This window comes from Bubalus bubalis, chromosome X, assembly GCF_019923935.1.
Source record: "Bubalus bubalis isolate 160015118507 breed Murrah chromosome X, NDDB_SH_1, whole genome shotgun sequence".
In the NCBI taxonomy this organism is placed as follows: domain Eukaryota; kingdom Metazoa; phylum Chordata; class Mammalia; order Artiodactyla; family Bovidae; genus Bubalus; species Bubalus bubalis.
The window spans coordinates 800478-817988 of record NC_059181.1 but is presented as its reverse complement, the minus strand read 5'-3'; the positions used below and the strand labels follow the sequence as shown (position 1 = coordinate 817988).

Sequence of the window (17511 nt, the reverse complement as noted above, 5' to 3'; positions counted from 1 at the left end):
AACTCAGTCTCTTGTTCATTCATGCTCAGTCTCTTCGATCATTCTTTATTTAGTCCAGAACTTTTAATGCAATTTCTCGTGCCCTCTGCTGTTCACTTGAAAGTGGTGTCTGACTCTTTGCAACCCCATGGACTACAGCACACCAGGCCTCCCTGTCCTTTACTGTCTCACAGAGCTTGCTCAAACTCTTGTCCATTGAGTCAGTAATGCCATCCAACCATCTCATCCTCTGTTGTCCCCTTCTCCTCCTGCCTTCAATCTTTCCCAGGATCAGGGTCTTTTCCAATGAGTCAGCTCTTTGCATCAGGTGGCCAAAGGATTGGAGTTTCAGCTTCAGCATCAGTCCTTCCCATGAATATTCAGGACTGATTTCCTTTAGGATGGACTGGTTGGATCTCCCTGCTGTCCTAGGGACTCTCAAGAGTCTTCTCCAGCACCACAGTTCAAAAGCATCCGTTCTTCAGCGCTCAGCCTCCTTTGTGGTCCAGCTCTCACATCCGTACATGACTACTACGCAGCACAATAAAAAATTACCCTGTGAATGGAAGACAGCAGAGAATCCAGTCTCTGCTCTGCTGGTGCTGCGTGCACAAATTCGTCTGATTCTCCAAAGGAGGTTGGACAAATTCTATTACATGCCATTTTCAACGTGCCCGCATTCTCTTTGAGTGTGCCATCTCGATGTTGGTAATTCGTTCTATGGAATGATTTCCCCACAGATACACAAAAGCGTATGTGTAAGCTGTATTCCATGCGCTTGTGTGGCAGCTCCCCAAGGTGCCGCTATTGCTAAAGAATGCACCTGCCAAAGCAGGAGATGCAAGTTCAATTCCTGGGTCGGGAAGATCCCCCGGAGGAGGGCAACCCACTCCAGTATTCTTGCCTGGAGAATCCCACGGACAGAGGAGCCTGGCGTGGCTACAGTCCATGCGGTTGCAAAGAGTCAGACGCAACTGACAGACCAAGCATGCACGCATTCTCAAAGTTGGAACTCTCAATCGTAGAGGCAAAAAGAGACCTGCCTTTGATTCAGGTTAACTCTTCACTACACACAAGCAAGGGGCTTCCCTGGTGGCTCAGTTGGTGAAGAATCTGCCTGCCAATCCAGGAGACGGAGGTTCGATCCCTGAGTGGGGAAGACCCCGTGGAGCAGGGCATGGCAACCCACTCCAGTACTCTTTCTTGGTAAACCCCACGGACAGAGGAGCCTGGCGGGCTACAGTCCATGGGGTCGCAAAGAGACAGACGTGACCGCGTGACTGAGCATGCGCACACACATAGTCCCTGTAGGTGTAAAAGGCGTGTGTGCAGCGAAGGCTTCTGGCTGCAGGAGACCTGAAACTGGAGACAGCCCTCGGGCACACACAGGATGCTGAGTAAGCTCTTAACAGTAACGGCTACGCTGAGTCAGGCTCGGATGTCCTCACCACCCACGCGCTCACGGGGAGACCTTACGCCGACCTGTGACACCCCCCACTGCTGTCATGACTCGGCGTTCCCAGTGGCTCCACAGCAGGATCGGCAGTGTGGGGAGCGGGGGAGTAGCGGCTGCCGTGTCGAAGGAGCAGAGAGGAGGGTGAGGATGGGATGAAGGACTCGCAGCTTGATCGGGGTGTCCAGTTGGATTACGGGGGTAAGAGTGCGCCTGAGGTCCCAGGCTCTGGCCACGGGGTGAGGTCAGTGACATGAGCTGAGGGGGAAACCCACAGGGGAAGGGACACTCTGGAGTAGGAAGGAGGCAAGAGGGTCCACTCGGGTTGAGTTAGTTCCGAGACACCTGCAGCTTTAATGGAGCTGTCCCATAATGTAAGGAGTCCAGGGTGAGCCTACAGCAGAAAAAGGTCATGAGATAGGAGGAGCTTCCCCAGGACAGGAGAAAAACTGGGCACAATCCATTAGTCCACACGTCTGTCCCTCAATTCATCCATCTGTCCATTGATTCATCCACCAGTTCATTTATCCATCTATCCACTAACTCAGTTATCCATCATACACCAATTCAGTTATTCATCATCCACCCACCCATCCATCCATTCACCAATTCAATTATCCATCTATCCACCAGTTCAATTATCCATCCACCCATCCGTCCATCCACCAATTCAATTATCCATCCATCCACCAACTCAGTTATCCATATATCCACCAATTCAATTATCCATCATCCACCCATTCACCCATCCATCCATCCACCAATTCAGTTATCCATCATCCACCCATCCACCCCTCCATCCATCCATCCACTAACTCAGTTATCCATCCATCCATCCACCAATTCAATTATCCATCATCCATCCATCCATCCACCCACCAGTTCATTTATCCATCCATCTATCCACCAACTCAGTTATCCATCCATCCACCCATCCATCCACTAGTTCAATTATCCATCCACCCATCCATCCACCCATCATCCATCCACCAATTCAGTTATCCACCCACCCATCCATCTATCCATCCATCAATTCAATTATCCATCCACCCATCCATCCATCCATCCACCAATTCAATTACCCATTCCTAAATTCATCCATCCAACCGCCAGTTCAATTATCCATCCACCCATCCACCAATTCAATTATCCATGCATCCATTCATGCCAGCATCAATGTGTCACAATATGCATGGAATATTGTTCACCAGGGAAGCTCCCCTGAACCTCAGCATCCAATATTTACTGATACTCAAACACATACAGCCACGTGTCTGTTCTTTGGTCTCCAGCCCCTCCCAGAAGTTCAGGAAACTAATATCTGCAGTCTCTGTCTTCCCCCGGAGTTTGGATCTGACATGGTGTGTCCCAAAGTCCCCATCATAAATTGCATTATCAAAGGGTCCAGTTACTAAATCCCCCAAGCAAACAAAGGCATGCCTCTGAGAAGGAAACTCCAGGGGCCTGGAGGCACAGACAGACCTGTCTTTGTTGTTGTCCAGTCACTCAAACTCATGTCCATTGAGTCAGTGATGCCATCCAACCATCTCATCCTCTGTCATCCTCTTCTCCTCCCACCCTCAATCTTTCCCAGCATCAGGGTCTTTTCCATTGAGTCAGCTCTTTGCATCAGGTGGCCAAAGGATTGGAGCTTTGGACCTGTGTTTGAGTCAGGTCAAGTCTTCACTGCATACAAGCCAGGGGCTTCCCTGGTAGCTCAACAGTAAAGAATCCACCTGCCAATGCAAGACACTCGGGTTCAATCTCTGGGTGGGGAAGATCCCCTGGAGAAGGGAATGGCAACTCATTCCTGTATTCTTGCCTGAAGAATCCCATGGACAGAGGAGCCTGGCGGGCTACCATCCACAGGGTCGCCGCGATTGGGACACGACTAAGCAGCTGAACAACAACAGCATCTTCACTACACACGAGCAAAGCACAGAAGAGCTACGATTTACAGCAGGGCTTTGAAGGAAGATGACAAAGGGTGATAGCCTGCGGAGGTGAAGGCGGAGTCCCCATAGGAGAACAGGATGAGAGCTTCAAAGGCAGGAGGGACCACAGGGCTCGTTGAAGGAAGCTGAGATGAACCTGGCCTCCTGGTGCAGACAGGGTTCCTCTGCACGGAGCCCAGGCGGCAGTAGCCCAAGGTCCTTATGAAGACTCCCTGGGGGCCAGGAGCTCAGAGCCCTCCGGTGGAGTTCCCCCGGAGAACAAGATCCTGGCCGATCGACACGAAGCCAAACTGTACCCCGGCCGGCAGCTTCCAGGTGGAGGCTGTGGTTAGAGCTCGCTGCGATAAGTCCACCTTCATCTCATACTTCCCTTCGCCTATGTGGCCTGTCACAAGATTGTAGGCAGACACACACGGTGTTTCCTGGAGCAGGAGGTCGCTTTAGCAAGGGCCCTCCCCGCTCCAGGCATGCAAAGCTGAGCTGTATTTTCAGGGTGGTTGTTGCTGCTTTGCGGACGTGAGTCAAGTGTCTTCAGGCTTTGCAGTCTCCCCCATCATTTCTCAGAAGCTCCTCGCATCTCCACAGTCTTTCTACCCCAGATCCACACAGTGAGCGCCGGAATCACCATGTTTTCCGTATCTATTTGTATTGAAGTGTTGTTGAGTTCAGTTCAGTTCAGTCGCTCAGTCGTGTCCGACTCTTTGCGACCCCATGACTGGCACGCCAGGCCTCCCTGTCCATCACCAGCTCCTGGAGCTTACTCAAACTCATGTCCATCGAGTCGGTGATGCCATCCAACCATCTCATCCTCTGTCGTCCCCTTCGCCTCCCGCCCTCAATCTTTCCCAGCATCAGGGTCTTTTCCAAAGAGTCAGTTCTTCCCATCAGGTGGCGAAAGTACTGGATCTTCAATGTCAGCATCAGTCCTTCCAGTGAATATTCAAGACTGACTTCCTTTCATATGGACTGGTTGGATCTCCTTGCAGTCCAAGGGACTCTCAAGAGTCTTCTCCGACATCACAGTTCAAAGTCATCAATTCTTCAGCGCTCAGCTTTCTTTATAGTCCAACTATACATGACCACTGGGAAAACCATAGCTTTGACTAGATGGACCTTTGTTGGCAAAGTAATGTCTCTGCTTTTTAATATGCTGTCGAAGTTGGTCATAACTTTTCTGCCAAGGAGCAAGTGTCTGTTAATTCCATGGGTGCAGTCACCATCTGCAGGGATTTTGGAGCCCAAGAAAAAGTCTCTCACTGTTTCCATTGTTTCCCCATCTATTTGCCATGAAGTGATGGGACCAGATACCATGATCTTCATTTTTTTAATGTTGAGTTTCAAGGCAGCTTTTTCACTCTACTCTTTCACTTTCACCAAAAGGCTCTTTAGTTTTTCTTCGCTTTCTGTCATAAGGGTGGTGTCATCTGCATATCTGAGGTTATCAATATTTCTCCCGGAAAACTTGATTCCAGCTTGTGCTTCCTGCAGCCCAGCATTCCTCATGATGTACTCTGCATAGAAGTTAAATAAGCAGGGTGACAATATACAGCCTTGACATACTGCTTTCCCGATTTGGAATCAGTCCATTGTTCCGTGTCCGATTCTAACTGTTGCTTCTTGACCTGCAGACAGATTTCTCAGGAGGCAGGTCAGGTGGTCTGGTATTCCCAGCTCCTTAAGAATTTGATTCACAATATTGTTAATTCCTGTTGTACAGCAAAGCGATTTGGCTATACGTATTATGTGCATTCTTTTCTTAATATTCTTTTCCATTGTGGTTTATCATAAGATCTTTTTTAATTGGAGGAGAATCACTTTATGATGTTGTGTTAGTTTCTGCTGAACAACAACATGAATCTCCTATACATATGCACATATCTCCTCCCTCTTGACCCTCCCCCCACCCACCTGTCTAGGTCATCAAGAGCATCAAGCTGAGCTCCCTGTGCTATAGAGCAGCTTCCCACCAGCTGTTCACACACGGTCATGTACATGTGTCAGATCTTCTCAGGTGTCTCAGTGGGTAAAGGACCCGCCTGCCAACTCAGGAGACATAAGAGATGCCGATTCGATCCCTGGGTGGGGAAGATCCCCGGGAGGAGGGCATGGCCACCCACTCCAGTGTTCCTGGAGAAATCCCCTTTGATACAGGAGCCTGGGGGGCTCCATAGGGCCTCAAAGCATTGGACACGACTCAGCACGCACACACACGTGTATGTGTCAACGCCACTCTCTCCATTTTTCCTGCCTTTTCCTCCACCCGCTGTGTCCGCAACGACTTCATCGTGCTCCAGTTGCTCAGTTGTGTCCAACTCTTTTTCTTGCCTTGAGAAAATCCCCATGAGAAAGTCTTCCTATTTAATAAATGACACCAGCCCGAGCTCTCCCTTTCTCCTTCCTGAAAGGAAAGCTGAGATGTGTATGGTTCTCTTGGAGTCTTTCTGCCCGCCTCCCTTTCTCTCCCGCTGACGGTACGACATGTGCGTCATCGCTGATTTTGGGGTTTGCAGACACAGACCCTTGAGGGCTGGTGCGAGGCAGACCGAAGCCACCCCAAGTCCCTGGAAATTGTCCAGGGGCTGATTGGACAAGGAGGGGTGGGTGATCTGTGTCCGGCCCTTGTTGATGGTGAGCGCGCAAGAATCAAAAACGTTCTGTGAGAAAGGACCCAGGGTACCACTCTGGGCTGTTTAAGGTTGCTAAGCAATTGGGGATCGGGGAGGACATTTCACTGAAAGCACAGCCTGTGCTACCGATTCTGGGAATTCATTAGATGTTGGTGTGTGAGTGGTGCTAGAGATGTGGTGTGAAGGATGCAGAGGGTTTGGCTTATTTCTTTTGTGAGAAGTAGACAATGAGATGTTGTGAGGATCAGACAGAGGCTTTGGAACAGGAGAGAAAGATACAAAACCAAGATAAACAAGAGTTCTTCCCTTCGAAGAAATGATGTCTTTGGGTCTCTCACCTGAATCCATGCATGTGGCGTGCATTCTCAGTCACTCAGTCGTGTCCGACTCTTTTGTGACCCCATGGACTGTAGCCCACCAGGCTCCTCTGTCAATGGGATTCTCCAAGCAAGAAGACTGGAGTGGGTTGCCATTTCCTCCTCCAGGGAATCTTCCTGGCCCACGGATCGAACCTGCATCTCTTCTGTCTCCTGCATTGGCAGGCGGATTCTTTACCACAGTCCCACCCGGGAAGCTCCGCGCAGGAGTCTGAGCTCACTGAAGTCATTTGTTCGGTGTGCACCTCAGTCATCTGGGGCCAGTATCCTGTTTTTCCGCTACATCCTCTCAGGGTGCTCTGTTGGGAGCGGCTACGGTGGCTGAGGACTGTGTCGGGGCGGGGGGTGGTGTGCGCATTCCGTTTATTTCGGTCCTGAGTTCCCTAAGGACTCACGGGCAGGCGACAGTAGAGGCTGAACGGCTGCGATAGTCTTTGTTTTGTGATACGGAAGTCAACACTTTTCATTCACAGTTGCAAGGATTGAGAATCCCAGTGACAAGTGAAATGAACTAGGGTCTGAGAATTCACGGCACTGGCCGCCTTTGTCCTCTTTATCCATTCATGCATGCACACATACACCCATTCATGCACCATCTACCTACCCATAAACCTTCTATCTGTCATCCATCCATCCTCCCACCCAGTCATCCGGCCACCCACACACCCATCCATCCACTCATCCATCCATCCATCATCCACTCATCCATCCATCCGTCATCCATCCATCCACCCATCCATCCACCTACCCACCCACACATCCATCCACTCATCCATCCATCCATCTACCCATCCATCCACCCATCCATCCATCAACCTACCCAGCTACCCATCCATCCACTTACCCATCCATCCATCCATCAACCTACACAGCCACCCATCCATCCACTCACCCATCCATCCATCAACCTACCCAGCCACCCATCCATCCACTCACCCATCCATGCATCAACCTACCCACCCACCCATCCATCCACTCACCCATCCATTCATCATCCATCCACCCACCCATCCATCCATCAACCCCCCACCCACTCATCCATCCATCCACCCATCCATCCATCATCCATCCATCCACTTATCCATCTATCCATCAACCTGCCCACCCAACCATCCATCCACTCATCTATCCACCCACTCATCTATCCATCCACCCATCCATCTACCCATCCATCCATCCACCCATCCATCTACCCACTTATCCATTCATCCACTCATCCATCCATCATCCATCCATCCACTTATCCATCCAGCCATCAACCTACCCACCCAACCATCCATCCACTCATCCATCCATCCACCCACTCATCCATCCATCCACCCATCTATCCACTCACCCATCCATCCATCATCCATCCACTCACCCACCCATCAACCATCCATCCATCCATCCATCCACTGACTCATCTATTTATCCATCCATCCATCTACCCACCCATCCAACCACCCACTCATCCATTCATTCATCAATCCCACCATCTACCCACCCATAAAGTTTCTGTCTGTTATCCATCCATCATCCACCCACTCATCCATCCACCCACACACTCATTCGTCCACTCATCCATCCATCACCCATCCACCCATCCATCCATCCACTCACTCATCCATCATCCATCCATCCATCCATCACCCTTCTCAAACTCTCCTTCTCCACACATCTCATCCTCAGTTGAGAGAATTGCCACTTGGGACAAAATTCTCTTGATCAAGGGACCACCGGTCTCTCCACTTCATGTTTCATGAACTTCGCCTTGTGCGACCCATCCTTGTTTAAAACGATACTGCTTGGTTCCTTGTGTATTTCTGCAACAAGTTTCACTCTTCTCAAAGGTCACATGCCACGAGCATCGCTCTGCTGATCAGTGAATTTGGGGCTGCTAGTTTTATGGCTTCCCCAAGGACGTATGATCAGCAAACTCAGGGAAACCCTCGCTAGTTTTTGCTGGCATTTCCCTCTCCCCGAGACAGTAGCTAGCTTTGCAGCCCATCTCAGTCACCCAGCCTGGCTCACAGGTAAACTTGCTGCTTCCTACAGCGAGGGGCTGGGTGGGGCCGGCTCTTCACTTCCTGCCTTCTCTTGGTTCTCTTTTTCACCTCTTTGCTCACCAAGCATCTTGCAGCCGCTCTGACAATGGCCGATGTGCGGAATTGCAGGGATATTTAGGGGCTGCGTAGAGTTTCCCTGGGGGCTCAGATGTTAAAGAGTCTACTCACAATGCAGGATTCAAGCCCTGGGTCAGGACGATCCCCTGGAGGAGGAAATGGCAACCCACTCCAGTATCCTTGCCTGCAGAATCCCATGGACAGAGGAGCCTGGCGGGCTACCGTCCTTGGGGTCGCAAAGAGTCAGACACGACTGAGAGACTCACACTTTCACTTTTCACTTTAGAGCTGGAAAAAGTGTTTAGGCTGCCATGGGGCCCTTCTCCCTCTGTGCAGAGGGTTTCAGCACCCATCGTGGCCAGGGCCTTTCTGGGTCTTTCCGTAAATGAACCAGTTCCCTAGCATTCACTTTGCCTCTCTGCAGCTGCAGAGATGCACACAAGCCTTACGGTTCTTTGTTTGCATGTGGAAAGCAGTTCGGGTAAGATCAGCCTGCGACAATACCTGCTGGGATGTGTTGCTTGGAAAAGGCCCCTCTGGCTCCACATTGGAACTGTTTCTTGGACTTGCTCTCTGTTGCGTCTGTTATTATCATGACACAGGATGGCCCACCTCAGAGAGCCCTGCCCCTCTGCCTGGCTGATAAAGCACTTTGTTCCGAACCCCGTCCACCCGTGGATGGCACGAGGGAAGAAATGAACACATTCCCCTGCCCGAGGCGCGCCGTTTCAGGAGACGTTTGCCAGACGGATGCCCTCCCTACTTTGTCTCCTCATCTCCCCGCCCCTCCAGACTCGGTTCTGAGCCGTCGAAAGCCAGGAAATCTTGACAAGAAGGAAGAAGGGAGGGGGTCCCTCTCTCTGAGCCGGTCTGTCTTTGCCTTGATGAGAGGGGATTGGATGTGAGGTGGGCCAAGACCTGCCCCAGAGGAAAACCCTGAAACCACACAGAGGTGGGTGTCGTCTGCGGGTGGGCCCACAACCCCCAGGTTGTCTCAGAATTAACCCACTCCCCACCACAAAGCAAGCCACACTCCCGGGGAGAATCTGGGGGTAGCCTTGGGACTCCCTTCTCTCTGTGGCTGAGCCCTGGGCCTGAAGACTTACGCCACCCTTGTGACTGAAGTGGAAACACTCTCTGCAAAGGTTAATTCATGCAATAATCCAGGTGAGGTTCCTCCTGGAGAACGATGGCCCTAAACCCAAGGACAGGGTACTTATAAGACACAGAAGAGGAGAGACATGGACACAGAGGAGAAGCCACGTGGAAACACAGGCAGAGATGGGAGGGAGGCAGCCACCAGCCGAGGGATGGACGCCCAGAGCCCCCAGAAGCTGGAAGAGGCGGGAAGGACCCTCCCTTGGAGCCTTTGGATGGAGCTCAGCCCTGGGACTCCTTGACCTCAGACGTGTGGTTTCCAGGACTCGGGGATGATAGATTCCAGTTATTTTAATATGTCCAGCTTATGGTCATTTGTAGCAGCTGGTTGGGCTTCCCAGGTGGCTCTAGAGGTAAAGAACCTCTGTGCCAATGCAGGAGAGCAAAGAGATGTGGGTTTGACCCCTGGGTCTGAGAGATCCCCTGGAGGAGGGCATGGCAACCCACTCCAGTGTTCCTGTCTGGAGAATCCCATGGACAGAGGAGCCTGGTAGGCTGCAGTCCATGGGGTCGCAAAGAGTCAGACACGACTGAAGTGACTTAGCACAGACACACACCCCCAGCGACCCCACAGCGGTATTATTTAAGACATGCAAGATTTCGAGTCTTTTGGGGGTGGAGAGAAATCGGGGTTCTGGAGACCCTGGGCCAGGAGACCCAGAGGACAGAGACAGAGCTGGCAGGGGAGGGTTTGTTCTCGGGGGGCTGCATCCTCGGCCAGGAGCCTGCACACCTCTGTATGGCCCAGCCACGTTGAGCTGGGTGTTCGAGCGTCTCAAGGAGCGCGGGGCTTGCTTGCAGTTACAGGATCAGCGTTGCCATGACACAAACCGTCATGAGGAACTCGCGCTGAGGGGCTTTAGAATCTGAAACCACGGTGAGTCAAGTGGAGGGGACTGATTTGGCGCCCTTCGTCGGTTTCGCTTTTTGTTTTTGCTCCCGGACAACCATCTCCAGGGTCTCGTCGGTTTTGTGTGCAGCCAGCGGCGTTCTGCTTGCCAGGATCATGCAGGTAACACAGGGACCCTATTTCCACGTCACATTTCCCATCTGTTCCCTGGGCTCTGGGCTCATGGTTGGTGGGCCAGCAGGGACCCAGCAGGAGACTCACAAGCCCTGGGGCAGTTGACACTCTCAAGGACAGAGTCTGTCCAATTCTTGTTGTTTTTTAATGTCGGTGAAACCCACATGGCATTCAATGAATCATTTCAAAATCCACAGTGCTGTGGAACAGTCGTCTTTATCGAGGTTCGGAACGTCTCCATCCCCCCACAAAGACACACCACCCCAATAAGTCATCCCCCTCCCCCCAGGCCCCTGGCACCACAAACCCACTTCCTCCCTCTGTGGATCTGCCTGTTCTGGACGTCTCCTACAGGTGGAACCACACACTGTGCATCCTGCTGTGTCTGCTTGTCTCACTGAGCAGCGTGTGTTCAGGGTCCGGCCACACTGCAGCCTGTGTCAGAGCTCCGCTCCTTTTCATGGCTGCGTAATATTCCACTGAGTGGATGGACCCCATGCTGTTTATCCATCATCCATCCATCCATCTATCCTTTAATTCACCTACTTATCCATCACCCACATAACCATCCATCCACCCACCCTCCCATCCATCATCCATTCATCCTCCATCCATCCACTCATCCATCCATCATCCATCCTTCATCCACCCATCCCTCCACCCACCCACCCACCTGCCCATCATTCATCCACCCACACACCCGCCCATCATCCATCCACCCACCCACCCATCCATCATCCATTTATCCTCCATCCATCCATCCATCCACTCATCCATCCATCATCCATCCTTCATCCACCCACCCACCCACCTGCCCATCATCCATCCACCCACTGTCCCAGTGACCCGCCCATCATCCACCCACCCACCCACCCATCCATCATCCATTCATCCTCCATCCATCCATCCATCCACCTACCTATCCATCCACCCATCCATCATCCACTTATCAATCATCCATCCTCCATCCATCCACCCACCCACCCATCCATCATCCATTCATCCTCCATCCATCCATCCATCCATCCACCCATCCATCATCCACTTATCAATCATCCATCTGATCCATCCACCCACCCATCCATCCAACCATCCATCATCCATCCATCATCCACTTATCAATCATCCATCCTCCATCCATCCACCCACCCATCCACCCATCCATCCATCCACCCATCCATCATCCATTTTTCAACCATCCATCCATGCATGGACACGGGCTGTTTCCAGATTTGGGCTGCTGTAACTCATGCCACTTGAACAATGCAGACTCATCTCCTCCTGGGTCCCACTTAGTGGGACCAAGAGCCCTTTCTGATCCCCTTGACTCTGTTAGCACTCATACACTGAGACCTCACAGCCTGGCCTCGTGCCAGGGCTATGGGGAACTGAAACCTTCCCCCTGAGCCTCCTGTACTCATGACCTTGTTTTTCCTCTTGAGGTTTTGTCAGTGCCAGCCTCTCAAGAGAAACCGCCAGACCTGATGGAGAGCGCTGATAGGTGAGCTGAAGGGTGTGTCCCTTCCTCTTCCCGTGTGTTCACCTGATTCTCTGTACCAAGTGGTCCACCCAGGGCTGCACAGGAACCTGGAGGCCGTGGTACAGGGACCCGCCTTTCTGAGAGGCCAGTTGTGGTTCCTGCAAAACTAGCGGCTGGCTTCATTGCCTCTTGGGGTCCACTTTGCTCTGAAAGGTGTGATGGAAACCAAAGTGCAGGCTCAGGACCATGACCTAGCCCATCCAGCCACTTACCCATCAACCCGTCCATCCATCCATCCAAACATCCATCTACTCATCCATCCATCCATCCATCATCCATCTATCATCCATCATCCATCTATCACCCATCATCCATCCTTCATCCATCATCCATCCATCCATCATCCATCATCCATCCATCCATCATCCATCTGTCATCCACCATCATCCATCCATCCATTCATCCATCATCCATCCATCATCCATCCATCATCCATCTTCCACCCATCATCCATCCATGCATGCATCCATCCATCCATCGTCCATCCATCCATCATCCATCATCCATCCATACATCCATCATCCATCCATCCATCATTCATCATCCATCCATCCATCATCCATCTGTCATCCACCATCATCCATCCATCCATTCATCCATCATCCATCCATCATCCATCTGTCATCCACCCATCCATTCATCCATCATCCATCCATCCATCATCCATCTATCCATCATTCATGCATCCATCCATCCATCCACCCATGGGTCTGGTCTCCGTGGGGAGGAAGAGGAAATGTGGGCAACTGGATTTCCCCTCCACAGGCTCACCCCAGATGTCATCAGCATCCACTCAGGGGCGTGGCCTGACCCTGCTCAGTAGCAGATCACGCTTCTCTTACCTCTTAACTTCTACTTTCACATTTGCTAGAGCGGGGACCCCTGAGAGCCAGGATGGAGAGTGGACCCCCCACCTGCTGGAAAGACACCAAGTGGACAAATTTCGCAGTTTGCATGAGAGTGGAGCTGGGTTGGCTGCCAGATTGCCATCTTGTCATCCTAAAGTGCTTTTCAACAACTAAATAATCTCATACCACGTGGAGAATGGACGTGGTTCCTCCCCACTGTAACTGGGCAGGTGCCTACGAGGCCTTCCAGGACAGACCTGCCCTGCAGTGTCCCCAGCCTGCCTTCTAGTTTGTAGCAAAGCTTTGCCCCCAGGCCTCCCTGAGTTCCAAAGAATACATTTAATCAGAGAACCGAGAAAACACAGAAACAAAGAAAAGCAATCAAGCAAGACAAAATAAAAATCGTTGTGCTTCCCCGGTAGCTCAGATGGTGAAGAACCTGCCTTCAGTGCAGAAGATTGAGGTTCAGTCCCTGGGTCCAGAACATCCCTTGGAGAAGGGAATGGCAACCCACTCCAGTATTCTGGCCTGGAGAATCCCATGGACAGAGGAGCCTGGTGGGCTACAGTCCATGGAGTCACAAAGAGTTGGACACGACTAGATACATAGATAGAAAGAAGAAGTTAGTTGCTAAGTCATGTCCGACTCTTTGAGATCCAGTGGAGTGTAACCCCCCAGGCTCCTCTGTCCATGGGATTCTCCAGGCCAGAATACTGAAGTGGGTTGCCATGCCCTCCTCTAGGGGATCTTCCCAACAGGGATCAAACCCAGGTCTCCGGCATTGCAGGTGGATTCTTTACCGTCTGAGCCACCAGGGAAGCACATAGAAGTACTTATATACTCCATACCCCATAAGTAGACGGATGACCCCGGGTTTTCCCAAACTGCGGTTCCACATTCGCTCATTCAGCACCCCTGTGACTTCCCAGAAGACGGCCACCCAGAATCAGCACCCTCATCCCCTCTTCCGCATGACTCTGGGCCCCAGAGCTGGACTTTGGCTCTCGGAGGGTCTTTTCCCAGCAGCTGCCTCCTTCTGATCACAGCGCACCTGCTGTGAAGTCCCCTTCCTCACCACTCCACGTGGGTCATACCAACTGGCCCAGCTTCCCCTCTGCTCTGGAGTGCCCCATCGACCGAGGGGCCGGGGGTCTGGGGCCGCGGTTGGGGGGTCGGGATGAGGGTGGGGCATGAATCCGGGTCGGTCCAGATGGAAGAGGGAAGGGGTTTCCTGGGAGTCCCCAGGGGCGTGGGTCACCTGGGCAGGTCACCTTCTGGCTGCAGAACCAAAAGAGGTCGCCAGGCACTCAGGTTTCGCCTGCAAGAGGAAGTCTCTTGGCTTAGCACAGTTGTGTTTTTTTGTTGTTGTTGTTGCTTTTAATAAAAATCGTCAGGCACTGTTCGGTCTAAGATTCACTGCAGGTCAGTGCCGGCGGCACCGTAGGGCCGGCGACCTCCCCTCCTGGTCTGCAGGGTCTGGTGCGCGTCTGCAAGCTGCAGACCTTCTCGGAGAGGCTGCATCTCCCCGAAGCAGTCGCCGCGGGTGCCGGCACGAGCCACCACGAGGTCCCGGCCATGGGCCGCACCCCACTCCCCGCCCTTGCACCCCGCCCTCGGGGCAGGGCGCGCGCTGATAGGAGGGGCCCGGCGGGCTTGGACGCCAGGAGACTGCATACCGTCAGACGGTTATACAGGAAATTTCAAAACGGGTTTCTTCTGCACCGACCCTGGGTCTCCTCGGAGGCCGCCCGGAGCCGGCGAGGGGGTACCTTTCGAGGCTCTGAATCCGGCGAGGGTGCAAGCCCGCGCGCAATGTGCGCGCCCGACACGGCGGCGATGCTGGCGTCCGCGCCACGCCCTGACACCCACCCCGGGCTCCTTCGGGGGCGGCGGGACAGCGGCTTCCTGACGCCAGGCTCGGTCTGACGCACGGCTGCCGCGCGTTCGGATCCAGCCCCGGGCTGCGTCTGCACCGCTGACGCGTTTCGGCCTTTCCAGGTGCGTCCAGTTTCCGATTTTACGCGCGTTGTCTGGAACCCGGGGCGCCTCCCGGGAAGGGCCTTACGGTGAGAGCTCCCAGGTGAGAGCCTGGGAAGGAGGGCTGCGTGCGTCCTCCTCTCTCGGGGGTGGGGGGCGCGGACAAGACAGGAAAAGCTTCAGACAGACAGGGCCTTGGTGCGTGCTCAGTCAGTGGTGTCCGACTCTCTGCGACCCCACGGACGGCAGCCCGCCAGGCCCCTCCTGTCCATGGAGATTCTCCAGGCAAGAATAGGAGTGGATTGCCATGCCTGTCTCCAGGGGATCTTCCCGACCCAGGGATGGAACCCGGGTCTGCTGCGGCTCCTGCATTGCAGGGAGATGCTTTGAACACAGTCTCCTGGTGCAAACTTCAGGAAAACTCACCTGCGAAGAACAGATGAGCGCTGAAGGTGGCCAGGCACGACTAGGGGACGGAGACAGGGCCGGGTGTGATGGGGGGGGTGCCTCCTGGGTCGGGGAGGGTTCCAGCCACTGGGGGGCCCCCGTGAGCCCTGAGATCACCTCACTGGCCCCGATTCACCCAGAAACTGCGAATCCAGACTGTAGCCCACCTGGCTCCGCTGTCCACGGAATCTCCTAGGCAGGAATACTGGAGTGGGTTGCTGTTTCCTTCTCCAGGCAAATCTTTCCCACCTGGGGATCGAACCCCTCAGTCTCGTGTCTCCTGCCTTGGCAGGCAGGTTCTTTCCTTGGAAAGCTGCATTTTATAAACCACCCCCAGTTTGGGGAGCAGTGAAGCCCCACGGGCACACTGGTCTCTGCCCTGGGAATTCCTGGCGGTGCAAACCGGGAGTCTGTGCGCTTAGGGTCAGGCCTGGCGAGGAGGCATTAACGCAGCGTAATGGTTCTGATTCCAAACCAAGGAGGTGTTTTTTGTTTTTTGTTTTTTGTTTCCCCCTTTTTCTTCTCTGCTCTCTGTTAGGTTGTCGTGTGTCTTCTACGTAGAGGTCAGAAGGGGCCCCCCTACCCCGCTCCCGGGGCAGGAGCGCAGAGGAACCGGGGCCGGGCGGGGCCCGCGTGCTCGTCAGCCCCCTTAGAAGCGCGCTGAGTGGTTGGGTTGGAATGGGCACCTGGGCCGAACGTGAGCGCGGACTTTCCTTTTTAAAACGCCTCCAGGAGCTGAAAGAATCGCAGTTTCGTTTTTGGGAGCGGGGCGGGAGGCGGGGAAACAAGGGGGCGGGGGGGGGGGAGGGAAGCGAGGGGGCGGGGAGGGGGAGCCTTGCGTTGCCATGGCCAGGGGTCGCGGCCGGAGGGGGCGCACCCCCTGTATGTGGTCCCCGCATCCTGGAGACCCCTGCCCGCTCTAGGAGGAGGAACCGGGCCGTGGGAGGAGTCTGGAGGCTAGGCCGACCCTCCGGACATCAGCCGTGGTTTCTGAAACATCCCCACTCAGCTGCACGGACACAGGCGGGAGAAGGGCAATACCACCCCTTGGAGGTCATCTGGGACCCCTTCCAAACCTATTGAGGCCTGTGTTCTCATCTTAGGGATGAAGGCGGGAAGGCCGGGAGTGATGGGTTAGTAACGGAGATTGGGGGGGGCCGTTGGGGGTTCCCCAGGGTGCCGCTCCTCGCTGTCCCAGCCTCTCTGTCCCTCCCTCCATGGGTGTGTCCACCAGCTGGGCTCCTGCCCAAGGGCCCTGTCCTGTCTGGGAGGAGTCAGGAGTGGGCAAGACACCGGGAATCCCACGCCCCTCTGGTACCTTATCCTGGACCGTGACTGTGGAAAATTGTCCGGGCCCTCCATCCGCTCCCCCAGGAGATGACCCATGTCCACCACAGACCCTCCCCAGGGCCAACACCATATCTCAGGGAGCCTTGACCCAGCAGATGAGCACACACATGGCCTGCAGGGTGCTGTCCCCTGGAACATCCCCTGGGGTCAGCGCTGGGAGCCCCCGGGGAGAGTCCTGCAGCCGCGTCCACCACCCCCTCCTGGCTGGACAGACGGACACGTGGATGCAGGGTCTGCCTTCTCTTAGGGAAAGCCATGCTTTGACAGACGACTGGTGACCGGGTTTGCTTTTGAGCCAGGCAGGGAACTCAGGGCTTTGCTGGTTGCTCCACAGTAAAGGTTCTGCCTGCCATTGCAGGAGACACAGGAGATGTGGGTTCGATCCCTGGGTCTGGAAGATGAGTAGATGCTAGGCAGATAGACAAGCAGATTGCAAATAAATTAGATGATTCATAGATGGTAGACAGATTGACAACTGAGAGTTGGATAGATGGACAAGGAGGTGAATTTTTTGATTTGTAGACAGATACAGAGATAATAAATGACAGAGATAGATGCATAGATGATAGACTGACAGACAGAGGGATAAATAATAAAAAAAAAAATAGTAAATGAATCTGCCTACCAAAGCATAAGACTTGGATGCAGTCTGTGGGTCAGGAAGATCCCCT

General features: G+C 53.5%; 1 protein-coding gene across 1 annotated transcript in view; it reads left to right on the top strand.

Annotated features, from left to right (window-relative positions):
- Positions 1-14930: 14930 nt before the first annotated feature.
- P2RY8 (P2Y receptor family member 8) overlaps positions 14931-17511 on the top strand; it is a 47195-nt gene continuing 44614 nt past the window's right edge. Inside the window, exon 1 of the mRNA XM_006042453.4 lies at positions 14931-15064. The gene's annotated coding sequence lies outside the window, so the exon portion shown is untranslated. The remainder of the gene's footprint in view (positions 15065-17511) is intronic.